The 24,177-nt window shown below is 40.7% G+C and overlaps 1 long non-coding RNA gene across 2 annotated transcripts in view; it reads right to left on the bottom strand.

The window, feature by feature from the left end:
• Positions 1 to 24,177, bottom strand: part of LOC127143093 (uncharacterized) — a 65,768-nt gene that overhangs the window by 11,428 nt on the left and 30,163 nt on the right. Inside the window, exon 4 of one of the 2 annotated variants that reach the window (XR_007814278.1) lies at positions 12,041 to 12,555. The exons of the other annotated variant lie outside the window; for it this stretch is intronic. This is a non-coding gene — a long non-coding RNA (uncharacterized LOC127143093). Of the gene's footprint in view, positions 1 to 12,040; positions 12,556 to 24,177 lie in introns of those variants that run through there. 2 annotated transcript variants of the gene reach the window in all.

The raw sequence follows: 24,177 nt of genomic DNA, 5'->3' as shown, positions 1-24,177 counted from the left end.
TTTCTTTCTTTACACATTCAGGGACAAAATACACACAATAACCCCCCTCCAGTCTACATGACATATATTATGTTACAGTCTATGTGGCTTATACAGCAATGAATTTTTAAACTCAGCATGTCAGAGCGCTACAGTAGCTTCTGGCTGGATTCCATTCCCTCACCAACGACCACTGAACACCAGGTAGCCAAGGTGTATTGTGTGTGAGTGTTTCTGCCTTAATCCTGTGTATAAATCAGTCAGTGCCAGTGAATACGCCGCTGCCAGCAGATGAAGGAACACATGAATCTCTGTGTGCCCGAGCGAAAATCTGAAGCAGAGGTAATGTAGCTATAGGTGAGATGGAGAGATGTTTTCTTTTTGTGACACTTGGTGTACAGAGCAGGGATGAAAGGATAGATAGATAGATAGATAGATAGATAGATAGATAGATAGATAGATAGATAGATGGAGCTTGTGAGCCTAGCTGTTTATATTTTTGGAAATCTGCACATGGTAAAGTCATGTTGCTTTGACTACTAGCAGTTCCTGTTTCCACTGTACAAACACCACACTTCATCTGATCATGAAGGAAGTCTAAACTTTTTGATCATCACATTTAAAGCAGCATGTGATTTCTTTTCTTTCAGCGCTCTCCTGATTATACCGTCTGTGTTTTTATTTGACTGAGTTATGACTCTGAGTGCTGTGACATTTGTGGCAAAATGTCTCAATCAGATCAGAGGGAGAAAATAAAATATCAATGCAACAGCTGGAACTACAGTAAGACCTAGGCCTGGTAAACAAATACCACAAGTTCTACCCCTCCTCCTCTTCTATAATGGAGCCTATTAAACTTGGGTCTCTGTTAAATTATTCATAGGTCCTGTGAGAAGCCATAGGCTACTCCATCAGTCAACCATCCGCACTAGATTAGTCTGCTGAATTTAAATACATCAGACTGTGGTGTGGCCTTTCATCAGTCACATGTCTGATATTGGCAATGTTTGATTACAGCAGCGATGACTACCCACGTGCCACAGTGTCATGAGAGTGCAGGTTACAGGGCACTTATCCATTTCACTGGTTAACTGGGAATCCATTTATATCTGCGGCACTGGTACATGCTATTCCATGTTACGCTGGCAGGGTTTTATAATTGTGGATAATGTTAAACTGCTTTATTCAGTGTTATTTTAACAGATTTTAATTATTTCGTCCTTTTTTTAGAGAAGAGGCCTCTGTGGATAATTCAGCTCCCAGTAAAAACCTTCTGAACGATGAACGCTGAAGGAATCCCACAATAAAAACAAGATGAGCAGATACACTAACATTCGCATTAACGTCAGCAGCTGATGTCCCACTCTGATTTTTAACATGACACTACTTTATTCAGTGTTTTCTCCAGTTTTAATGATCAGGTCCGTGTGGAAAACCCAGCACTGGTTCTATATATGAAGAGATGAATGGAAAATGCCAGTGACACTTAAAAGTTGGTTTATCCTGATAAAATAAATGCAAATGATTCTACTTCAAGACTACTTGGCTGACAACAGTGATTCTCCTGGTGTCTTTACTAGTGACCAGGGAGTCACTGCACCCAGACAGTTAAAAAGATTAACATCGAAACTACACAAACAAGATATAATAGACTAATTAGAAAGCCGAGAGCAAGCCTCTCTGTTTCTCACAGCTTTAGTTGTTGTGCTGAGCCAAACAAGCTTTTTATTTATCGTATATGAGAGTGGCATCAATCTTCTTCTCTAACTCTCCACAAGAAAGAAAATAAGAATATTTGATGATAGAGTACAGGACATTCCAAACTGCTACGTGTTTAAGTGTTGTCAAAAACTGATTCTGAGTTCGTATTTGACAGTTTGATTGGGAATGGAGCGCACTTATATACACAAAATTATGTTAGATAGTATATCATATTTCAAAGGGAAAAGAAGGAATAAGCAGTCACTATAAGCACTGAGTGTTTCAGTTTGTTAAGCCCTTAATCTGACTGAGAAATGAACACCACTGACATATTTCTTAATAGTGAATCCATTTTCTCAACAGTAAAATCAACAGTAAAAACAACAACAACAACAACAACAACAACAACAAAAACCTGTCAGTCACTTAGCAAACTCACTGGACCCAATCATAATAATTGTTGGCAATTATTTTAATGTTCTACCGGTGGGGAGAGAGGCACAGGCCCTGAAGCCTTTTGATGGATTTTCTTTGAAAAGCCAGCGTAGGTGGTTTGTATTGTTCAATGTTCAGTTCAATGTGCTTTCATTAACCACGGTATAACCACATCATATGAGTCTTTGTTCAGAGTCTCTCCCTCTAAAAGTCAAGCTGTCATTGTGAACACCAGCTATGTTCAGTAGCCCCCTGAATTATTCTATTATACATGAAGAAATACAACATACAACATCTTGTATCATGCATGTACAACATCATAAGAGAGTTGACCTGATGTGTGCGCCAAAAATCCTCAAAACCTGGAGCAAATATCAGGATTGTAAATATTTTACAGCACTGCTGTGATCTGTAGGATGCTACGACATTAAATAAGAAAGGTAAATATTTAAAAACATCCTGTATATACGATTAAAATCTTCAATATAGATGGAAAAACTGAAACATTCATTCCACAAAGCATAAACAAACACTGATACAGGCTCTACATGACATGCTCCAAAAATTAGTTCAAACATATCTCACAGCTGTTCAAAATAGAATTTGGATATAGTGAAAGGTTTAGCCCGAGGGGATCTGGCTGATTCTGGCCACTGCAACCGCCCAAAAATGTCATACTATGTGTGTGTAAGGACGAGAGATGGTGCGCTCTAACAGCCGGGGTGGAAATACATGTTTTTGTGCTTTTGTTTTCAGCACGGCACATAAAGCTTTGCTGTCAGAGACTAAAACAGGGAGCTGCACTTAAGGACCTGTGTTTTCTCCGAACATGGGAGCATCGTAACACACATGCTGAAACACAGAGTAAATTACAATAAACTACACAAACTCCAAAATAAATTCCTGCCTCTTCTATTAGTCTCATCTACAGCACTGCTACAACACAGGCATCCACACTAAACTGAAAACAAGCTGCAATGTTGGCAGGAGTAGTGAACAACATGTAACTATTTATTTTATTACAAATTATTACCATATAATCGGAAAATATAAAATAAATAAATATATATACAACAGGAATCCATGTAATTAGATGCAGTACAGATATTAAACCATAGCTAATAGGGACACTAGCATTATTGCATTTCCAGTAGAGTTGAGTATGTCATATGTGAGTGTAATGACTACCTACACTGGTCCCACAGCTTCTTCAGTATTAATGTGTATATACAGATATACAGAGGCTAAACAGGCTGTGAAATACAGAATATGCAGAGTTTAAGTGTCAAACAGATCTCTCATCATGACCTTTTCATTTTCAACCAGAATCTCTGTCCAGTACTGTACGGTATCCAAACATACTGCACTAAAATATGTAGTGGACTCTGACCATAGTAACCTCCAACCTCTAACCGTTCAAAAACACAAGCCACATAAAAACTGTTTTCACTGTCTGATCCAGAGGTTGATGATGGATGTTCTCTTTTTTAAACAAAAAATGTTTTTAATGTCTGGATGTACAGTATTTAAGATCAATAACCTGCGATGGAACTGCAGATACAGTCTCTGTCATACAGGCGAGACAGACGCAACGTTGTCACCATGCTGTCAGTTTTACTGGGTGCAGGAAAAAGAAGAGTAGAAATGGGAGTTTGTGATATCAGAGAGGGGTCAAGGATGGGGTGGGGGTTGTAACGGGATATATAACAAGACATAATGAATCACTGCTCACAGTGAAGTAGCCTACGACCAGTAACATGGAATATATCAAATTTAAGATTTTGCAGCAAGTACAACAAAATAATCTATCACATATATTATATATATATATATATATATATATATATATATATATATTACATTATACCATATACACACACACACACACACACACATATATATATATATGCATATGATAGAGAGAGAGGGTGCATGAAAGTGCCACAAGGCCTGGTACGACACAAATCAGAAGACAGTCCTGGGTAGTTCATGCAGACAGAGCTGACAGGCACCCTGCCAGCTGGGGACATCTGGGCATAAATCATTGCACAATCTGAATATGTGAGGCTGAATGTGCTCTGTAGCTGCATCACAGCACTGGGTGGGAATGTGTAATCTCAAATGGAGTTCACTTTCGTCTCATGCTCCTCTCCAGTATTGTTAAAGCTCAGGCCCACAGCAGAGCCAGCCCTTTTTCTTTTTTTTGGTTCATCCCACCTGCCTGCACCACTTTGTCGTCAGCCCCCGAGCACACCACTCCAAAACTACTGTGCTGACCACCACTGATTCACAGAACATGTAGTCTGCTGCATTCACTGAAAATCTGTGCCTCTTCAGGAAGAATAGACTATTGTAACATCTCTATACCCTGGGCCCTCTCTCTCTCTCTCTCTCGGTCTGGTTCAGTGTTGATGTGGAGCTCGTGATAGCTGCTCTTCCTCCTTCCCCCTACTCTTTTATCCGACAATAGAGGAGTCATCCAGAGGCTAGCAGACAGCATGGCCCAGAGTTAGACGAACAATCGAGGAGAGTTAGGAAGGTCTGCTTCTTCCCCATATCTTTCTGAGGGTACAGCAGACTGTCCCAGACACAGACAACCTCAAATCCAGGACACCATAGGACTGTGACATACCCTCAAGTGGTAGAGGAACGAGAAACCCATGACCACCTGGGCTTTGGTGACCTATTCAGCGCGTCACAACGAGTGACCTTTCACGGTAAGTGCTAATCATACTCAAGTTGGAGCCAATTATTGCGCACACTTCATTTTCACTTTCCATTCAGATCCAGCATGTAAGCTGTACGGTACAATTAGGGCTCATCATTATGTGTTTTCAGCCATTCTCTCTAAAACGTTCCCACAGCTTTAAAAATTTGAAACACATTCAGCATCACAGTCAGATAAAAGCTGTTGTCTAGAGGTACTGCTCTGAATTAGCTTCCACTGATAGATAACGAGGAAAATGCAAATAAACTGCTGATCATGTTCCACCATCTCTCAGTGTAATTAAAAAAATCAACTCACAGTTAGACTTTAGCAGGTTTGAGAAGCAAATGTTATTTTCTGAATCCAATTTTAACCTGGTTTTATTATTTGGTTCTTGTATTATTACTGTATTGTTAATCTGATTTTATCATTTCTATTAAAAATAAATACAACTGACTTGCTTCTTTCTGAACATAAAAACAAACATAAGGAGCCCTAACTATAATGAATACCTGTGCCAAAACAGCACTTGGACAGTCTTGAAAGCAAAGAAGAAATCAAAGAAGATATTTCTCACCACACTTCACTGTGCGTCTGATCCTTACTTCTACCTTGGCATGTTGAATGATATCTTATGGACATAAAGCCACAAAGCCATCATCAAAGGCCAGTGTGGACCTGGCATTCAGCTCGAGGGTTGAAAGGAATCCTCTAACAGGAGTGTGTGGTGGTACAGGACCAGCACCTCTAATCTCTCTGCCATGTGTCGGTGCACTGACCTGCCTGTTGGCAGAGGATACAGGGGTGAGGGGACCTGAGCAATAAGCCACACACTGGATATCACTGGATACAAGAGCTGGGTGGGAATGTGTATGTTGACGATAAGATCTTCTGCCAAGCAATTGGAAGTTTGTATGACCACATTTTCACCTTCAGGAGAAACAGATGAGGTCTCATTGCTTTAACCTACACATTACCTCTGTTTATCTTTCACAGGACAGTCCGATCAGTAACTTATCCAAACAGTAGGGAAGCTATTAGCCGGGGAAACACCAACACCTAATTATTTATGAAGACAATTATCCCCCCAAAAGCAGAATGTGTGTGTGTGTGTGTGAGAGAGAGAGAGAGAGAGAGAGACACTGGGTCAGACAGAGACTGAGAAGGAAAACGCAGACAGTACAAAAGGTGTAGAAACACAGCTTTTAACAGAGAGTGAGAGCCAATGAGGCCACGCTGTTGTCTAATGCAAAACCATTGGTCTTTTATCTGGGTCTCAATTATTCAACAAGAAAGCAGCCTCCCCCTCTGAGAAGAGAGTAGATATTGGACTCTACATTACCTTTCGACAGGGGAATAGTGGGACTGCAGTTCATTCCACCTGAGAGGCTGTTCTGGGACCAGGCGCCGGCTGTGCCCCTAATGACATCATCCATTTCTTGCGGCCTCCTGGTACACGATTATGGTGATTTACAATTTATTCACATCTGTTGTTGTGTTGAATTCCTTTTGTACTTGGTTCAGCAGCTCACAGCTCTGTGATCTACTTCTCTGGGTTAGCTGCACTGCAAATAGTCGGCAGTGACTCAGTAAAGACCATTAAAACGTGTTTGGTGCAGTTGAACATGATCTAATCACCACCTGTGTCGACCCCCCATCTGCACTGTACGCATACTGTACTGGACAAATATGATTATTATTATAATACTGAAGCACACGTCACATCTGTCACTGTAAATCATCTACACTACAGTAACACTGTTGTGGACTACAAAAATTCAATTAAATATATTGAGTCAGAGAGATGTCACGTAGCATCCTCCCATGAATCAACAGCCCACGCTCCGCAATATGATGAAAGCAGATAATTCTGCAGTTGAGTGTAAAATAATGATGTTGACAGTAAACATGTCAGGGTTATAGGCAAAACAGTAATGGAACACATTTCCTCTTTGTTTACACTAGGATAACCACATATGGTCCATGTGCTAAATGTAAGGAATACGGCCAGTCACAAATAAAATTAGAGCTGGATCAGAGAAGAGGACGCTTTCCTCCTGTTTGGTTTGGTTTAAATAAACCAGTTAGTTTGGTTCATTTTAGCTGGAGTTAAGTCAGTCTGGTGCAGATTGAACAAATGGAACGAGTGCATTTTCAAACCTATAGTTTGTGGGGTGTAACAAGCCATTGATCTAGATCAATACATCGATTCAATGATCAGCGATCCCATAGCATCGATCTAAAATGAAACCGTCAATCAGTCATCATTCATGTTGTAACACCCCTCGCAGAGCAGAGCGCAGAGACGTCAGCTGGTTTCGTCACAAGACAAAGTGTGAAAACAAACCAGATCAGACCACAAACCAGTGTGAAACCTCGCACCAGTTAATTAAGTCAGATGTTTCTTGTCCATCTGAGCCGGCAAACATGACCTATCCTGTCACCATCGGGTGTATGTGAGATTACACTGGCACAGCACTGTAAGTCAGACTGAGTCATGGTTAACTTGGCACCTGACACGAGGAAATTAAACTATGAACACACAAGAAACATCTGACTGACTACAACCACTAACTTACATTCAAATTGCCGGCAGATGGCCAATTTTCTAAGACTCCTCTCCTGTAGGCAGTTTCAATATAGTGGATTGCACATTATATTATATGAGGTCTGGCTGCAGTAGGGATTATTTATATCATGTTGTTGCCAGCTGTTAAATTCACCTTGGTTGCCCTTTGCTGTACAGATGACACACCTCATGAACATGCTGAGTAAAATAAAACATGCCTATATTCTCATCCCTCACACACACACACACAGTCACACTGTATGAACACACATATCACTGAGGCTGCCAACATAATCTAGTCCATCTCCACTATCTGTAATATGCTACACTAGTGTGAGTGATGAGCACAAGGAGAGCCTCTGACTATGACTGGTGCAGAACCAATTTAAATTTTCAGATTGCCAGGAAGGGACGGAGAGAGGCTACAAGCTACAAGGAAGGATTACCAATGAATACAGAGCTCATTTGAGGAAGAACCTCATTCTGTGGACCTGAGCCCCCCGCCCCCACCATCACCTGGCCTGGAACCGATTGGCTAAAGAGGTATGATGACTATGCATTTGATGACTGTGCACTCTTATTCACAGCAGGCACTGATGGAGGAGGGGAAGAAGAAAGAAGATAGAGGGTCTCATCTCATTTTCTCCATAGATACTCTAAAGACATGAACGTGACACACCTGCAGTGACCGCTCCCAAAATGCTAACAGATTAAAGATAGTATCAGAAGTACAGTGGAGGAGAATTCAATCAATTCAATCAGAACTGATGAGAATGACTATATGAGATTTTTTAAAAAAGGCAAATGAAGAAAACCTGTTTATGGAACAATGAACAAGGCATTCATTTTAAAGTTCAAAAATCAGTGGATAATAAACAATAACCTCAGTCTGACTGTGTCTGCGTATAGTTTTCTGTTTCCGTCTCCTTTCTCTCATTTCATAACACAGGGAAACTGAAAAGCTTCCATACGTCAGATTAAAGACGCCGGAGCATCCACAGTTTCAAAGGCTTTGTCTCTCTCTGCTCTGTTCTCCCTCGCCTCCAACACCAGCATCCGCCAGCTTCACTGATTTGTAGAAGAAGGGAGCGAAGAGCAAAGGATGATGGTCTCTGTAGTTCATTCATCTCCCTTCACTCTGCTCCACTGCAGCTGGAATTAAACTACAGTTCTGTCCAGAGGACCTATCGTTTGTTACTGCCCAGATCCACAATAGTGTCCAGACACTTATATTGTGACAGGAAATGATACCCTTGGAGTAGTGGTGTTGAAAATAATCGTTTCTGCGATGCATCGTGATGCGGACGTGGACAGTTCTGCATCAATGCAGTGACACAGCTTAATCGATTACAATGACAATAAAGTTCTAAAGTTCAAAATGACCTCCTGTTAGCAACACATGGGATGTAGCAGCGTTAGCCGTTTTCTCCCTGAGAGGCTAACAGCTGCCACTGTAAAGGAAACAGTGAACCCAGCCAGACAAGAACTGATGTGAGGCTGCTGTGACATGTTAGTGAGAACATGTGATTCCTGGACTTTGGTCTGATGGAACAGTAACGGTTCATTACATTAGAGAGGACTGACAGATGATTTCATCTGGAGGAGCTGCTGTCTCATGTCTGTCATGTTTGTCATGTTCTCTACATTCAGGAAGTGTCCTTTCTCAGAGCAGGAGACAGCTGCTAAAAGCTGAAGCTCCACTGCAGAAGGATTAGTTTGGTTTCTGAGGCTGGAACAGTTTCACACACAAATATAGAAAGGCTAGACCTGTACTAGTTATTTATTTTGGTTTGTAATGTAAAGACATTTATGTTGACTTTAATTTCTAATGCACTTTTTAAATAATCAAAAGGGAGTTCATATTTATCTGACTGCTTTTAGTCATTGATGAAAAAGTAGCCATGGGCATCATCATGAGATAAATAAAGATGCACAGCTCTACCTTAGATGAACTGATAACATCCTTTCTCACTCAAGCAGTCTCAGGCAAGAATTATTGGAAACGATACAAAATATGGCGTAAGAGCAGAGCTGGTGTCATTTTACTCAACAAACACTCCAAATCACCAAACTGGCTTCAGCAATAAGTTCATAGTTTTCTTAAGCAGTGTGCCCATGCTGTCTGAAGTAATTAAGTTCTCAGCCGTATATATGTGTATCCTGTGTCTGTGTGCATGTGTGTGTGTGTGTGTGTGTGTGTGTGAGACATGAGCACTTGTGTTTCTGTACATGTGTCGCACAGAACTGAGTTTGTGTGAAAATCCCAGCTGCACACTTCAAAGAGAAGCAGTGGTGAAGCTCAGCAGGGAAGTGACTCAGGCCCCGATGAGACCATGGGAAGAAATCAAACAGGCTGCCATTTTTTTGTGGCCGGCAAGCGAGACAGAGAGGTTGTGCTTCCCATCCTCCCCCTCTCTCTCTTTCCATCCCCCTCTCACCCCTTCTGCCATCCATCTTTAAAGCTATAGCATCAGCCCCAAATTGAAGATTGTAGATTATCTTTGAAACTTGCCCTGCAGCTTGAGCGAGTTATGTGCAATAAAACTTTTTACTGTAAGGATAAGAACATTCTTGGCTGAAATCATAAAAATGATGTCCAGCATTAATGCCCATGTGAACGTCTGGCACTGCAGGTAAAGCATGGATTACCAGAAGCTGGATGGCGAGACAGCTCCCATATGAGATGCAGCAGGCCTGGACTTAAAATCCTTTTCAAATGGGCAAAAAGGGAAAAGATCCCTGAGCTTAAAGGGACAGTTCAACATTTCGGAAAATACTCTTATTCAATTTCTTGCCACGAGTCAGGTAAGAAGATATAGTAAATAATAGTAACAACTCCACCTTAAACCCAAAAATGTGTCATTATCACACTTTATTTGTTTTTGTTGTGGAGTGAGATATGACACTGTTCATTTAGACTGTGGGGTAGTCTGAATTTGTTACCGTTGGACAGGACCAGGTTAGCTCCCCCTGTTGGCAGTCTAAGCTATGCTCACTGGCTGCTAGCTGTGGCTTCACATTTACTGTTCTGTAAAAGTGGTATCGATCGGCAAGATAGCAAATTTGTTTATGAAAATATTAACTATTCCTACAATGCTGATCCTTCCTGAGATTAACCTGTCTTTATTATGTAATTATATGTAGCAGTAAAAGCTGTTGTGGTGTATGTGTGATTGTCCCAATTGCGTATTATATTGTATATATAATTTTTTATTATTATATGTATCTTTAAATAAGTTAGTGAAAGATAGTTTTAGTAAAGTACAGATATTATTCTTTGGTTAAATTGCGAAGGATATTCACTGCATTTTACAGAAGTGTTGATGTTACATATATATATGTGTGTGTGTGTGTGTGTGTGTGTGTGTGTATACATATATATATCTCACTGTGAATTACTACTCATACTAAATCTATTTCACAATCAGCTTCTAAATATAAGTGATGAAGGGTCCGTGTGTATGAAAATAAACAGTGCATCTGTTCATGTGTGTCTGCTGACATTATGATGGTATAATGAAGGATGACAGCACTGGTGAGTTGAGACAAAGCTCCAGGAATGCTTCAGCATCTTCTCCTGAGCAGGGACACTGTGTTTGCCACAGATAAACATGTACAGTACGGCATCAGAACAGAGAGGTCAGGGGTCAGGGGTCAGCTTTGAAGAACATCTCATCTCCATTTCCTGTACATATTGGGAGTTTTAGCTGACACGAAGCTAAAACACTCTGTTGAGTGAGCAGATGAGAGTTAAGTGTCCTGCTCAAGGACACTTTGACAGAATATGTTGTTGTTAACGGGCAGCATTTATCAGTGGGGTCAAATCTGTGACAGGATCGTCTCTTTAACCACCGGGCCAGAGGCAAGTCTGATAGACAAGTGATGTTCTGGAAAGAGGAGGTCAGTGTCCGTCAACACAGCACACTTCCTCTGAGCCCTGAAGGGGTGCAGCTCTCCAACTGATGCCAAATGTGAAGCGATAACCCTCTGTACACTTGTCAAAATGAGTGCTGCTTTAATGCTATCAGGATTGGTAGTTTTACTTCCTCAGCGTATGAAATCTGGCTGCAGTGTTTTCCTCATTGATGTTTGCAGGAACATGCAGAACTGAACATTTTACAGTACATCATGTTTGGCAGAAGTCACAATCTCACTGTGTGAAATCAAAGCATGACCAAACCAATTAATGTGTTGCTGAATTTCATTTGATGTGAAAATCTAATTGAATGCACTCGTCAGAATGGTGGACCAGTCTGATTGGCAAACTATTAACACAACCCCCTGCCCTCAATATTTCTCGACATGCCATTCTTGGATTCTGGAGCGAGTCATTGAAATGCATGGGCATGGCTCTCCAGGAGGTATTTCATTTGTGGAGGTAAATCATTTCTTTCCTTTAATGTCTATGGAACAGACTGAGTGGTGCCTTTGATCATTGCCACTGAGAACATGACAAAATAGCTGCTGTAAATGAGCTGAAATGAATTTCTGGAACACCAACTTTTACCCATTAAAATACCCACCACTTTATCTTGCTTTATTGACTATGGTTATCGTTATTACTAATGACAAAAAAATCCCTCAGTCCACTGCCTAACCTTAGAGGAGTAAAATGACCTCCGATTTCATTACAGAACATCTTAGTAGTTTTGAATTTCTAGTCTAACACAAGGTTGAATCAAGGAGCAACATACACTCGCTTATATACAAAATATGGAAGGATAATTTTGACATAGATTATCAATATACCAACTCATGGAAGAAAATCTTTGTATATTCATGTCCTTTCTCTTTTTTGTCTTGTTTCCTCTGAAAAAAGCAGGCAAAAGGCAAATTATGAGGCAGGAAGAAACTATCTCTGTCAAGCAGACACAATTAGTATTGGTAAGATATGACCTATCTACCTGCAACAATGGAGCTGCCATTACAGCTAATGCTCTCTGCCTGTCTTTAGCCTGACAGAGACAAGCAGGAGAGAGTGGGACACTGTGATCTGGTGAATAACAGATAAAAGCCCGGGCAATCATAGCAGGCCCACAACATTAAAACCTTTTATAGATTTCTGCATGCTGCCATCTTCTGATGAGAGGGACATTTTCAATAGGTTGTGATTGCTGCTGTCAGAGGATCACGGTTTGCTGGTAGATTGAGGGTTTGATGGAAACTGCAGATGGAGAGAAAAAAGAGACCTCAGTTTTGATGATCACCTTATTTCTGATTGATATTCATTGTCTCTCCTTCAGTTTGTGTCTCTTGTGTTTTGTGAGTGTGTGTATGTGTGTGTGTGTTTTACCAGTGTGGGATAAAACCTGTTAACACTCAAAGTGTGGGTCAGAACAATAAATAATTTCTGAAAAATAACAGCAGAACGTCGACTTTCTGGGTCAAACAGCAGCCCTGAGGTTCATCCCTTATTTAAGGAGATAAGAATAAGGCTTATATGCACATTTCAGCGCAGACATTACTGATATTGTAGACAATATGACAGACTTACTCAGAATGAATTCTTCTGAGTTTATCCAATTTGCATTTCATTCCAATATGAGTGCATGTGTCTGTGTCATCAGATGGAGACAGATTTGGTAGAATTGTGTTGTAAAATTCCACTCAAGCCCATGCAATTTCAGATCTCTTTTTTCTTCCCCAGTAAAACGGTAAGTTCACTTGAAGAATTTTAATCATAAAAATATTGTAGAAAGAGAATAAAAAGATGACCTGAAGTTACAAATTCTTATTTCTGCAGCGGCACATCAACATAACATCACAGACTCTAATTCAGAAAATTTTCTCCCCTTTTTTTGTCTGTGGAAAGCTGCAATGAATATTTAATTCTTGCTGCATACAAGCAGATTATATATTTCATAGTTAATACAATTGTAATGTGTGTTTTATTTCACATACTGTCTGTGGGGTGAGGTTCCATATACAGTCTAATGCAATCGACTGCAACAGATCTACAAAATCCAACCACTGAAGTTTCTAATGTTTTTTTAGTTTTTGTTGAGAGTTTATCAAAGAGGTGTTGATTCAACTCTACAGTGAGGTTTGACGTTTGTGGTGTTGTTGCACTGAATTGCTTGAGACTCAAAGACTTTTAAATTCACCTAAACCATTCATCTATCAGTTCACCATACACTGTGATTAATTAGTATTTGGAGAAATGTTTGACATGAAAGAAAATACTAACGTCACCTGTGTCAGGTCTGCCATGTACACTCCACGAGGTCTGACACTCCCTTTTAAAGGCATGCTTTGCAAGATCAAAGGTCCTGCTCTCAGATCCACTTGGCATTCACAGTCACACTGTGTGAGCAGCATCGACAGCTAAGACACCACACCAGCAGCACGAACCAAACCTCTATCTTTAGTCCTGTCTCCATCTATTATCCAAGAAAAAAACTGCTCTATCCTGTTTGAGTCCACAGAGTATGCATGCGATCTGCATATTACCACTGTGCACACGTCAGTATTATTGCAGACAGAAGGTGAATCTTGATTAAGCTGGACGTGGATTTTTACGATAGAACTGACTGACTGAGGAGCTCTGACAGTCCCAACAACAAGCAGAATATTAAACAGAGTTCTGTCCTTAATCAAATACATACCAGCTTCCATTTCAAAATGCAATATCTATTTCGGGAAAAAAAATTATACCTGAGCTTCATTTCATTTAATATTTCAAAAGAAGAAATGATTGCAACTTTAAAATCATAATCACTTTAAAATCAAAGCTCTTTAGATGAATGATTATTTTAATGTTTTTAAATGAAGCTTTCTTTTTTCTGGTCCAGAATTATTTTGTCACAGTTAGTGTTGTGTTTTTTTGTGTGTCTCATTTGGAATCTTTTTTTTTTACCATTTATATGTTTCTACATAATAAAGCACTATTCTGAATTTAGTTATTCCAGTTTGGTTGTTTTTCTGTCAAAAAAGTGAAGCTGTCAAGAAAAAGAAGGGATATTCAAATATGTGCCGAAACTCAGTGCTGAAACTCTCCTATCATTCCTTAATTTTCTGAGTGTCATTCCATGTTTCATGACAGACACAGAAAACAGTCACGTCCACATCATGCAGCTGAAAACTTCCTCTCCATTATCCCCTTAAGCCCTGGGCCCACAGGTTACTGTATACTGTAACTGGAAGCTGTAAAAGCTGAGGATGGCATGCATGAGAAAAGAAACCACACTGTTCTTAAAAAAAACTTAATCACTCCTCTTTTCTCCCACTTTCTTTTGCAGCACGGACAGTTATTTTTTCACTACCTTCTTTCATCCTCTCTCAGTAACCCAGCCAGCTTCGCTTAGCCTTATGCCAAAACTACAGAGTACAGCCCTGTAATTCCATATGATTTCCCAGTATGTATAATCCTCCTCTTCCCAGGCGACACTATGGAGAACTATCCCAAGAGCGCTACAGGGAAGAGAGTCTGTAATCCAGCACAGCTTCATGAAATCCTCTGATCTGACACTTCGTAATCACAAGGGGGTCTCGTTATCTTTGCAACAAGGTGGTGCAACGGCAGGCAGCCCCCCACCCCCCACCCCCCCCAATAGCTTTCCTCCCTGATGTCACACCAGCCCTTATCAGAGCCCATGAGGGCTGGAGGAGCTGAGGGTGCTCACCCTCATATCCACAGGAAAGGTGCAGAGGTCAGAGGATCCCGCTGGCCGAGTTCTTCTTATCACACTGTGTCTACAGAGGGAAAATTACACCAAAGAGGACCAAGATGTAAAGCAGCTCGGTCTACAGTGGGTAATTAGTCTGTGAGGAGCCCTTATCATGAGGGGTGTAAATCACAAGCTTCATCACGATACAATATTATATCGATTCAATGGACAATGATTCGATGTTTGCCGTTATCACAAAGTCTGCTACAATACAACTTTGCTTCCATTCGATTCAGGAGCCAGTGATCGATATAAGAAGATCATCTGCTGATTTAACATAATCACTTCCATTCATATCCAATCACAAAAACAACTAAAATATCATCTGACATTTTTATTCCCAGTTTGTTTGGAGGTGTGTGCAGTGCCAGGGGAATTTCAAAATAAAGGCGCATCTTATAAATGATTACATTGTGACAGACTGTGATGTTATACTTTATGTTAGTGTTGGGTTACTGAAGAAACTGAGTTCAGACTGTTCAGTTGAAGAAGTGTTATTCCAGAGTTAATGAACGTGTTGGTGAAGTCTGTCTGTCATGTCAGCTGCCTGTGATTGGCTGGTACAGTCTCTCCTCAGAGAAAAAGGCTGAAGGTGAGTCGATGTAGGTAGTTCTGGGATGTTGTTATTTCTGTCAGCATTGGCTGCAGCCCACAGCAGCCTGTGTTATCACGCTTAATAAAAGTTGTGATGAAACCAGCTGACATCTTTGTGCGCTGCTTGGTGAAGGACATTACAATATGTCTGATCCATGTTTTCATTTTGGATCAATGCTGTGAGATCATTGACAGTATTTCAGTATAAGTTTTCTAAACATGCTTTCTTTTCTGTTGTATTTTGTTTGTTTTCTTTTTTTAGATTTCTGTGTCAGTGCTGTCAGCTACAGTCATTGTGCATATGTAATGTGTGATGTTTTAGATTTGCATAAACTGAAGAAGAAAACCATCCCAACGCTGAATCACGCACCTTTCTTCACAGGCAGATGAATACTGGTAGTTTTTGTTTCTTTGTTTGCCCAAATAAAAGTTCAAAACCTTGGACAAGACTAAATGCGGCAGCACAACAGTCACGAAAGCCCTTTTCATAATCCTCACACTGGGGACTCTATTGGAGCGGTGTCTTGCAACATCTGGCTCCAGCTTAACCTTCCCCTTCAGCACCCACGAGCCCAGGGGCACACAGCACACTACACACACACACACACACTCCATACACATGCCTCTAGGGTGTGATGCACGTCGACTACAAAGTGATTTTACACTGTGACCGTGCACCGTGCCATGTAGTGTGTGTGCCTGTAAGTCTGCTGATGGTACTCAGCCTGTGTAGTGATGCCAGTAGTCACACTCCAGGCCGTCAAAAGGCAGAGCTGTGTGCCGCCTGATAGTCCAGCAGCCTCAACATCCCCACCGTTCCTCCTGTTCACTCCAGTCCAGGAAGCAGAACACAGCCGCTGCTGCACCAGTGCCCGCTGGCAGCGACTCCTGAGAGCTCACATAGCCAGGAGTTCAAGGGTGAAAAAATGGCTAATGCCTCAGCTGAACGTCCTGTGTCAAGACTTTCTTTTGACACTGTGCCACTGTGACCACTGGCAGTGCTTTGAACAGGTAGCCTCAATATTCATTTTGTATTTCTGTTTGATTTCTGCTTGATGGCTGTTTCGGGGTGTCACACCGTACCGGCAGAGACATGAGTTTTATATTTTTTGCTTACTTGTTTTTTAGTATTTCAAAGTTTTTCATGCTTCACTTTTTCACCCAGGTTATGGCATCACCATCAAACAGGCTTTTCTGCACCTGAACGTTCTCAGTAACAGGTGTGTGGGAGAAACCTTATACAGAAAATGGAAAAGGTCTCTCTCACATAAAAATGCCTTAGGGAAAGAAAAAAATACCCCTGCATTCCTTCTATTCAGTGACCTTCTATTCAGTTTGAGAAACAGCAAAAATTGCAACAATAACTAAAAGAGAAGGATTACTTTTGAACAACACGTGCCCGAATACACATTCATATTCCACCCAGGCCCTTGTTGTTTTTTGTATAACGTTTTAAATAGCCATAATTTCAGTCCACAGTCCAGAGCAGCAGGCGAGGGTGAAGAATGATATAATTGGTTGTTTTATGCAGCTCACCCTCTGCTCCTTCCCACTGCTGGCACATCTATTTCATCCAGTGGTGCTTTTAAATAATCAATACACCCCACGGTCTGATGCATTTAATACACCTTGAAAAGTAAATGACACATAGGCCTTGTTTTGAGAGTTTGGACATACCGGGGAACAGAGCAGAGGATACATTAACCCACCCTGAAACAGCCAGGGAGACATTGGGTTAGATGCACAAAGACTGAGGGCGAATTAGAAACATTTAGTCTAGAAACTGATGTGCACTAAAGAGCGAAGCCCAAAATCATGAGATGCTAATAAAACCACAATAGAATCATAATCAGCAACTGGAGTGTGGCTATGGTCTGACTGTACTGAGGAGATCTGTGTTATTTTCACAGTCATAGGGATTCAGGGTACACACTGAAGCTATAACCAGGTGGGCCTGTGCCTAAGGCTGCTGCTTACATATCTTGTGAAGTAATCATCAGGTCTCAGCAGGATATTTTGCTCCCCTTCACCCCTCACACATCACACACAATGCTGGCAGCTGATTTATGTTCCGTGCGAGAGAAATGGCACAACTGCTTATGAAAGGCCTTCCAGAGTTTTTGCACTAAGGGCTTCAGTTACTTTACATATTGGACTGTGGAATTTAAATTATGCTAACAGGATGAAAATAAAAAAAGGAGCTCACTCTAGCTCTATACTGGCTTTCTGTGAATGTGAGAACATAAGGACTACATTTTTGTCACTTTAAAATCTGCTTCATCTGCACAGAAGGCCACAAATACATGTTCTCAAACTACTTTTGTAATTTTAGTCAGTTTAAAAAAAAACAACTGGGGCTTTTCTATTCAGTGAGAATATTCAAAATGTGTTAGACCTTGATTGAGAGAAAAAAAACGCTGCATTCATGAAACTCTCAAGATCTTGGCACCTTGCACTTTCACATCTTCTCTGTTATAAAAGAGAGAGAAAGCCTGTGTTATATCATTAATGGTGTATTTGCAATTTCCTTTAAAAGTCAGAGCCTGTAGAGTTTTTCCCGAGGTGCAATTGTTTCAATACTTCATACTGACTGGTGGGAGTAGAATAATGCGTCCTACACTGAGTAATGTCGAACCAAAACTACGAGCAAACACTTCTGCACCTAGTCATTTTTCATAGTGTGGCTTAAAAAGGTTTCATCTGCTCCTGGACAGCCCGATGTCGGCTGGAGTTTAATCGTCCCAAAGCAGGCACAACAGGACAGAACCAACAGAGACAAATGTCTCAGTTTAGTATGATCACTGGCAGATCTAGAGCATTTTCTATTTGTATGAGCCTTATGGAGCCTCATGTGCCTCCTCTCTCACTCTCACTTCCCCGTGCTTGGCACTGCATTATTTAGTGTACCAGCAGAAGATTTATATGTAGTAAACAGCGGATATTAGCCTTTGGCTTAAGAAGACCAGCTGGCCAATCAATATCTCTCAACCCATTGATGGTGATTGAAGGAGGAATCTATTATTTAAAAATGAGGCAACAATTGAGTAAAATATGGCATGCATAAGCACACATTCATCTTCACATTGTTGCTTAATTCTCAACCTTTCTTTCCCCTGCTTGCACCTCTCAGCTTGGATGACTAACATGATACTAGATCTCTATCTGTTTTTCTCTCTTTAGCTGCCTCTCTGTCTCAGTTTCTCTGCCCCGTGCCTCTTGGCTATAATCTGCTCATCTACAACACATACACTTTGTCCCTCAGTCTGAATGACCCCTGAAAGAACCTCTGAATACAATGAACTTGTGATGCAATCAAACCAAAAAAAAAAAAAAAAATACAAGCAAACTGAGGCTGGTGAAATGCTGAACAACAGCCTGCCAACTGGCTCCAGGAGGGTGGATGGATCGGTGGTGGTGGTGATGGAGAGTGGGGTTGAGTGTGGAGAGGGGGAGCAGTTTGGGGATTCCCTTGCCTCTGTCAGAGTGCTGCAATGCCATCCATCAAGTCTATTTTTATGGGACTAAAGAGCTAAACCACAAGCCTGGGGGGAGGACATTAAGGGCCTGACAATGCGAGTTGAAGCAATTGATCTATTTAAAACAGCAGTGGCAAAGCAGTGGTGCAGCACAAGATTTGTGGCATTTTCATTTAGCTCTGCGTTTTTCACCTCTTGATTAGATCTGGATGGCCTGTGGGTAAACATTGTCAGTAGATCCTATTTACTCCCTCTAAGGACCAAAATGTGAGTCTGTCTCTAATGGCTGCCCAAACTGGCAACCTTGTTTGTCTGTCTTTTTCTGCTTTTATAGCCCTTGTTAGGGTGAGGTTACTCTCCCAAAGGATCTGAATACTTAAATGCAATGCTAACCATTAATTCACTATTTACTTTTACTGTTATGCTCATTGTTGTTATCAGGGGCATTAATTCAGAAGTATACTATCACTAAGTTTGTAATGTTTTTACTATTTTTTCTATTTAATTGTTTATCAATGTTTATTTACGTCTCTTTGTGTTTTACAGACCTGCTCGAAAAGAAAAGGTAGTTAACCTCAGGGGGTATGTCCTTGAAATTGTGCAAACAGATAAGCAGATGTTTATGAGATATTTAAATGTTGACAAAGCAGTGAGCAGTCTTTCTTTTTTTCCATTCAAACACAAACTACTTATGGATGCACCATAACAATCACAGTTGTGTTTAAGGTTGAACGCATCACACAAAGCACATAATGAGAGCTACTACGGCACGTAGAGCACCATACTGCAGTGTAGCTACTGAACAATAGATATTACCACATTGTTCATGAGCAAAAGCATTTCCAGGACAGTTATGGTGGAGTAACATGCATATGTTTTTGTTATGTGTCATCGTCATGTGCCGTTAGCACACTGTAAACACTGCAGGCAGCAGAAGGCACCTCTTCCTACAACAAGGCCTGAGAAAGATCACATGCAACAAATGAAAGATGAAAAAAGTAATAGGAGCAGCAGGCCAACACTGTGTGATAAAGACAGCTATAAACTGGTAACTACAAACAGCCCTGATCCAGAAATACAGCCCTGGAGTGCTGTCTGAGGAAAGCCATCAGGTTCAAGACCTCAGCTGTTTGTTAATGAAATAATGATGAAAATGTGAAGGAAGGTCTGACTGATCATAATTCTTTTTTCATATTGATTGATTGCAGTAAATACCAATATATACCATTAATGAGACACACTCATACATATATCACACAGCATGTTTATAGGAGCTCAAGGATACACACCAGGTGTCACGGTGAATATAAACCCTGGTTTGTTTACTAAAAACTCCACAAGGTCCTTTCACTTGAATCTCAAGTGGTACATTCAGACTCCTCTGAGTCCCACAGAAATCACAATCATTTATTTCAGCTTTAATAATTAACATTTATGCTTCTATAAGGCTCTGCTGTGTGGTTAGATAACATGTCAGTAGTGGTGGCAGAGTATGTAAAGCTGCTCCTTGCCTTTTGCATAAAGCTGAGGCAGCACTGCTTTGAAAAATGTTTCCATGCTGGGACTTTAAAGCCGGAGTCAACCACTTTCATCAGTTTCTGAAACCCATTTTTTTCCACTATTCTAACGGACATCATGTCTTTCACTGTGAAATATGAAACTATCTCCTCATCATATTGGGTAATGACTGAAAAGGCAGATGTGAGCTGCTGGGGCCTGAACTGACTTCACCACAAGTGGCTTGTTTGTGAAGGAGGAGAGGGAGAGAGGGAGGGAGGGGAAGAGGGAAGGAGGAAAAGAGGAAAAAGACCCAACAAAGAGCCAACTCCCTCCCAAAGGTCTGAGAGCAGTTCAGGTTGGGAGACGGCCTCGTCACCTGGAGGACACACGTCTTTCCACAGTGTCAGGAGTGTGACCACTACAAGTGGCAGCCCTGTATCACTGTAATAAAACACAATAAAACACCTGTCCACCTGCAGACGGTGTCTGTGTATGTTAAATCACCTTTTATTTGTAGTGTGTATTCTGCTTCACCAACTTAAAAAAAACACTTAGTCCACACAGTAGTTCCTGGGTATGTGAAAGACAGTCCAGTAACATTTTTGACCAGGACGTCACGGGTCGGTCGCTCACCATCAGCTCATTCTGGTTTTTTTCTTTTCATTCATTAATTTCTTCCTAAATAAATTAAAGAGTTGTACCAGCTTCATCAATGTCATTTGCCAGTGAAACTAATTGTTGATATCTTCACAGCTGGTAAACCAAACAACAAATGAAAAATGGTCTTCCTTGTCAGTGAGTGTGTTATCTAGGGACAAGTAGCCCGAGTGTACTGGCTGTTATATAATCTGCCACTATAATCCAGGTCTTAAAACTGGATAAGATGCTGTGTGGTAAATATGTGGCCTAATAACAGCCAACATGTTGTCTAAGCCTGTGAACATGCAGTACGAATCTCTGATAAAGTTTAGAAAAAAAGAAAAGTTAAAAGACAACTGAAAAAGTCAACATTTTGAAATCTGTCATGTCATACTGAGTGAATATTCTTAAATAATCCAGTATCTTTGGCAGGTTAAATAAGACAGAGACACATAAGATGATATGAGAGGCTTTTGTTACAGAAACAAGGCACATTGTTGTTTTTCTTTTCTCTTCACAAAAAGCCCTCCAGGCAGAGCTTCACCCACAGAAAAACCTCTGAGCGAACATCACAGAGGGTGAATTTTCCTTGAAAATTAAAGACGACCTACTGTTGATGTACAATTTGTGACTGTACACAAATTTCTTTTATTGTTATCTTTATTTCATCTTACTTTCTTTCCTGTCTGTTTCAGTGCAGATAGGAATGGGCTTTGTGGCTAGGATTACAGTGTCCTACTCTGTTATGTCCCACTTACTGTAATTCAGCAGAAAGACAGGATCACTCATGACCTTGCAGCAGAAAACAAAGGAGCTATTACAGAAAACGAACTATCCTCCAGAGAATGGACATGAAATGTGAGACGAACAAAGAATCAGAAACACGTGGGTTAATTCAGGTGTTAAAATAAATAAACCTGACTCAGGAGTATGTATGAACAGTATTTCATTTTCATCTGTGGCTTCAGTGAATTTTAAACATTTTCTCTCTTAACCAAACAATTATTTGTTACAGATGTTGTTTCAGGACCTGACTAACTGATTAACTTTTGATTCTGTAATTGAGTTTTTATCGAGCATTCTTTGAGGCAGCTGAAAGCACAAACACGTCAGCTGGAGACATCTTGAAATAAATCCTTTAGACTTCAGTTCTGCTTGATTTGGCGACACCTGTGGTTACTTGTGGTAACACTAAAAACCTCTTAATACAAGTCTCAAGAGCTTTGTTGACAATGGCTCGTCTATTGATCTCTGGGGGTATTAGACAGCTTTGAGCAGCCTATACTGGATCATATTACATGATAAATGTGTAATCACACAAATTACATGCAATATGCACAGTCTTCTTATGTGGCAAGAACTGTTTCCTGTAAATCCCTTCAGTACTCAAGTGCAACGTGGGAACGGCAGACAATGCAAATGAGACGTAACTAATGACTGACAGAGTTAGTATGTATTTAGTCATATTTTATATGATAATACTCTTCAGGTTTATGAGGCAGGTAGTGAAAACACAGTGATAGTGAAACAGAGGATCTGTATAAGTAAGAGGCCAGCTTTTGCCTAATTCTGTTAGAAAATAAGGACTCGCTGTTCAAATGTGTTATATGTTTGAAAATTGTTCCTTAAAACATGTGTAAAGACTGTTTTCCTTTACTAAGAATGTGCTAACAGGATGCTAACAGTGTGCTAAGAGGATGCTAACAGGGACCTTAGAGTGGGCGTGGTTTCAGCTCCCCCAGCGTCTCAGTGCAGAGAGCTCCTTAATTTTTCATGATTTGATTTGTTTCATGAAATATTTGCAGATTTTTTTAACCATTCACATTTAGCTGGGTGGTTCACGGCACATTTTACTGTGGTGTGACTGACTCAGAAAGCATAAATATTACTGCTTTACACAGACTTCAGGACCAGGAACAGCAGTAATAAGTCAGGAAACCAGGGCTTAGTGACAGATCAGTTAGTCTGATGACTGAAGTGTTGTTAAGCTTCAGTCTGGACATAGAAGTGAGGGACAGCGAGGTGTGGGCATTCAGATTCCAATAACTGATGTCAGATAGTGAACGGTTTATATCACAAGCTTCATCTCACTGTCCCAATCTGCCGTGACGCCAGAGGCCAACACCTCCCCACTGATGGCACCAACATGCTAATCTGCCTGCTAAAGTACAGCAGCAAATGACTGCTGGCCTGCTCCTGTGGACTTCATGTTCCTTCACTTGGCAGCAATGTGCTTTTTAGTGATAACTTTGAAATCAAACCATTTTCTTTTAAGATTTTCGAAGCTCTCTGGAAGGAGACGTGCGGTAAATCTACACTGCTCTGAATCCACACTGCAGTGCTATATACTTTGTCATCAAAGGTGAAATTGTAAGGCCAAACCCAAATGCACAGTACAGACACATCTTTCCTTCTGGACAAGTGAACAGCTTCAAAGAAGTCCTGAGTGTCACTTCAAAGATCTCTTCATCTCCTTGAGGTTTCCTCTCTTCCTCTCCTGTTTGGCTGTTCTGTGTTAAAAGTGTGTTTTTATCTACAGCCCTGTAATCTCCTCTCCATCCCTCTATCTCCCCTTCCACCTCTGGCTCACTCTGGTTAATGAGGGACTTTTCTGTTGTTCACTCAGAAGATGACACAAAATCAAAGATTCATCAAAGTGAGGATGTGTTTCTTAGGTATAACCTTTGCTCACAGGAGACAGATATGAATTGGCTGGAAGTTTATGAGTGGGAATAATAAGAATGTTCAACTCTGTGCTGTTGCTATATAATTAAACTGTTGTATATTAGTAGCTTCTACTTCTGGAGTATGATTTTTACATAATGAGTAACAAATTGCTCACCAGTCTGATAGCTTATACCTAATGTTTCATCAGGTGGTTTACGCAGGTTCTTCAAAGGCAATTTAACA

This window comes from Lates calcarifer, linkage group LG12, assembly GCF_001640805.2.
Source record: "Lates calcarifer isolate ASB-BC8 linkage group LG12, TLL_Latcal_v3, whole genome shotgun sequence".
Taxonomy (NCBI): domain Eukaryota; kingdom Metazoa; phylum Chordata; class Actinopteri; family Centropomidae; genus Lates; species Lates calcarifer.
This window is presented reverse-complemented; position numbering and strand designations above follow the sequence as displayed.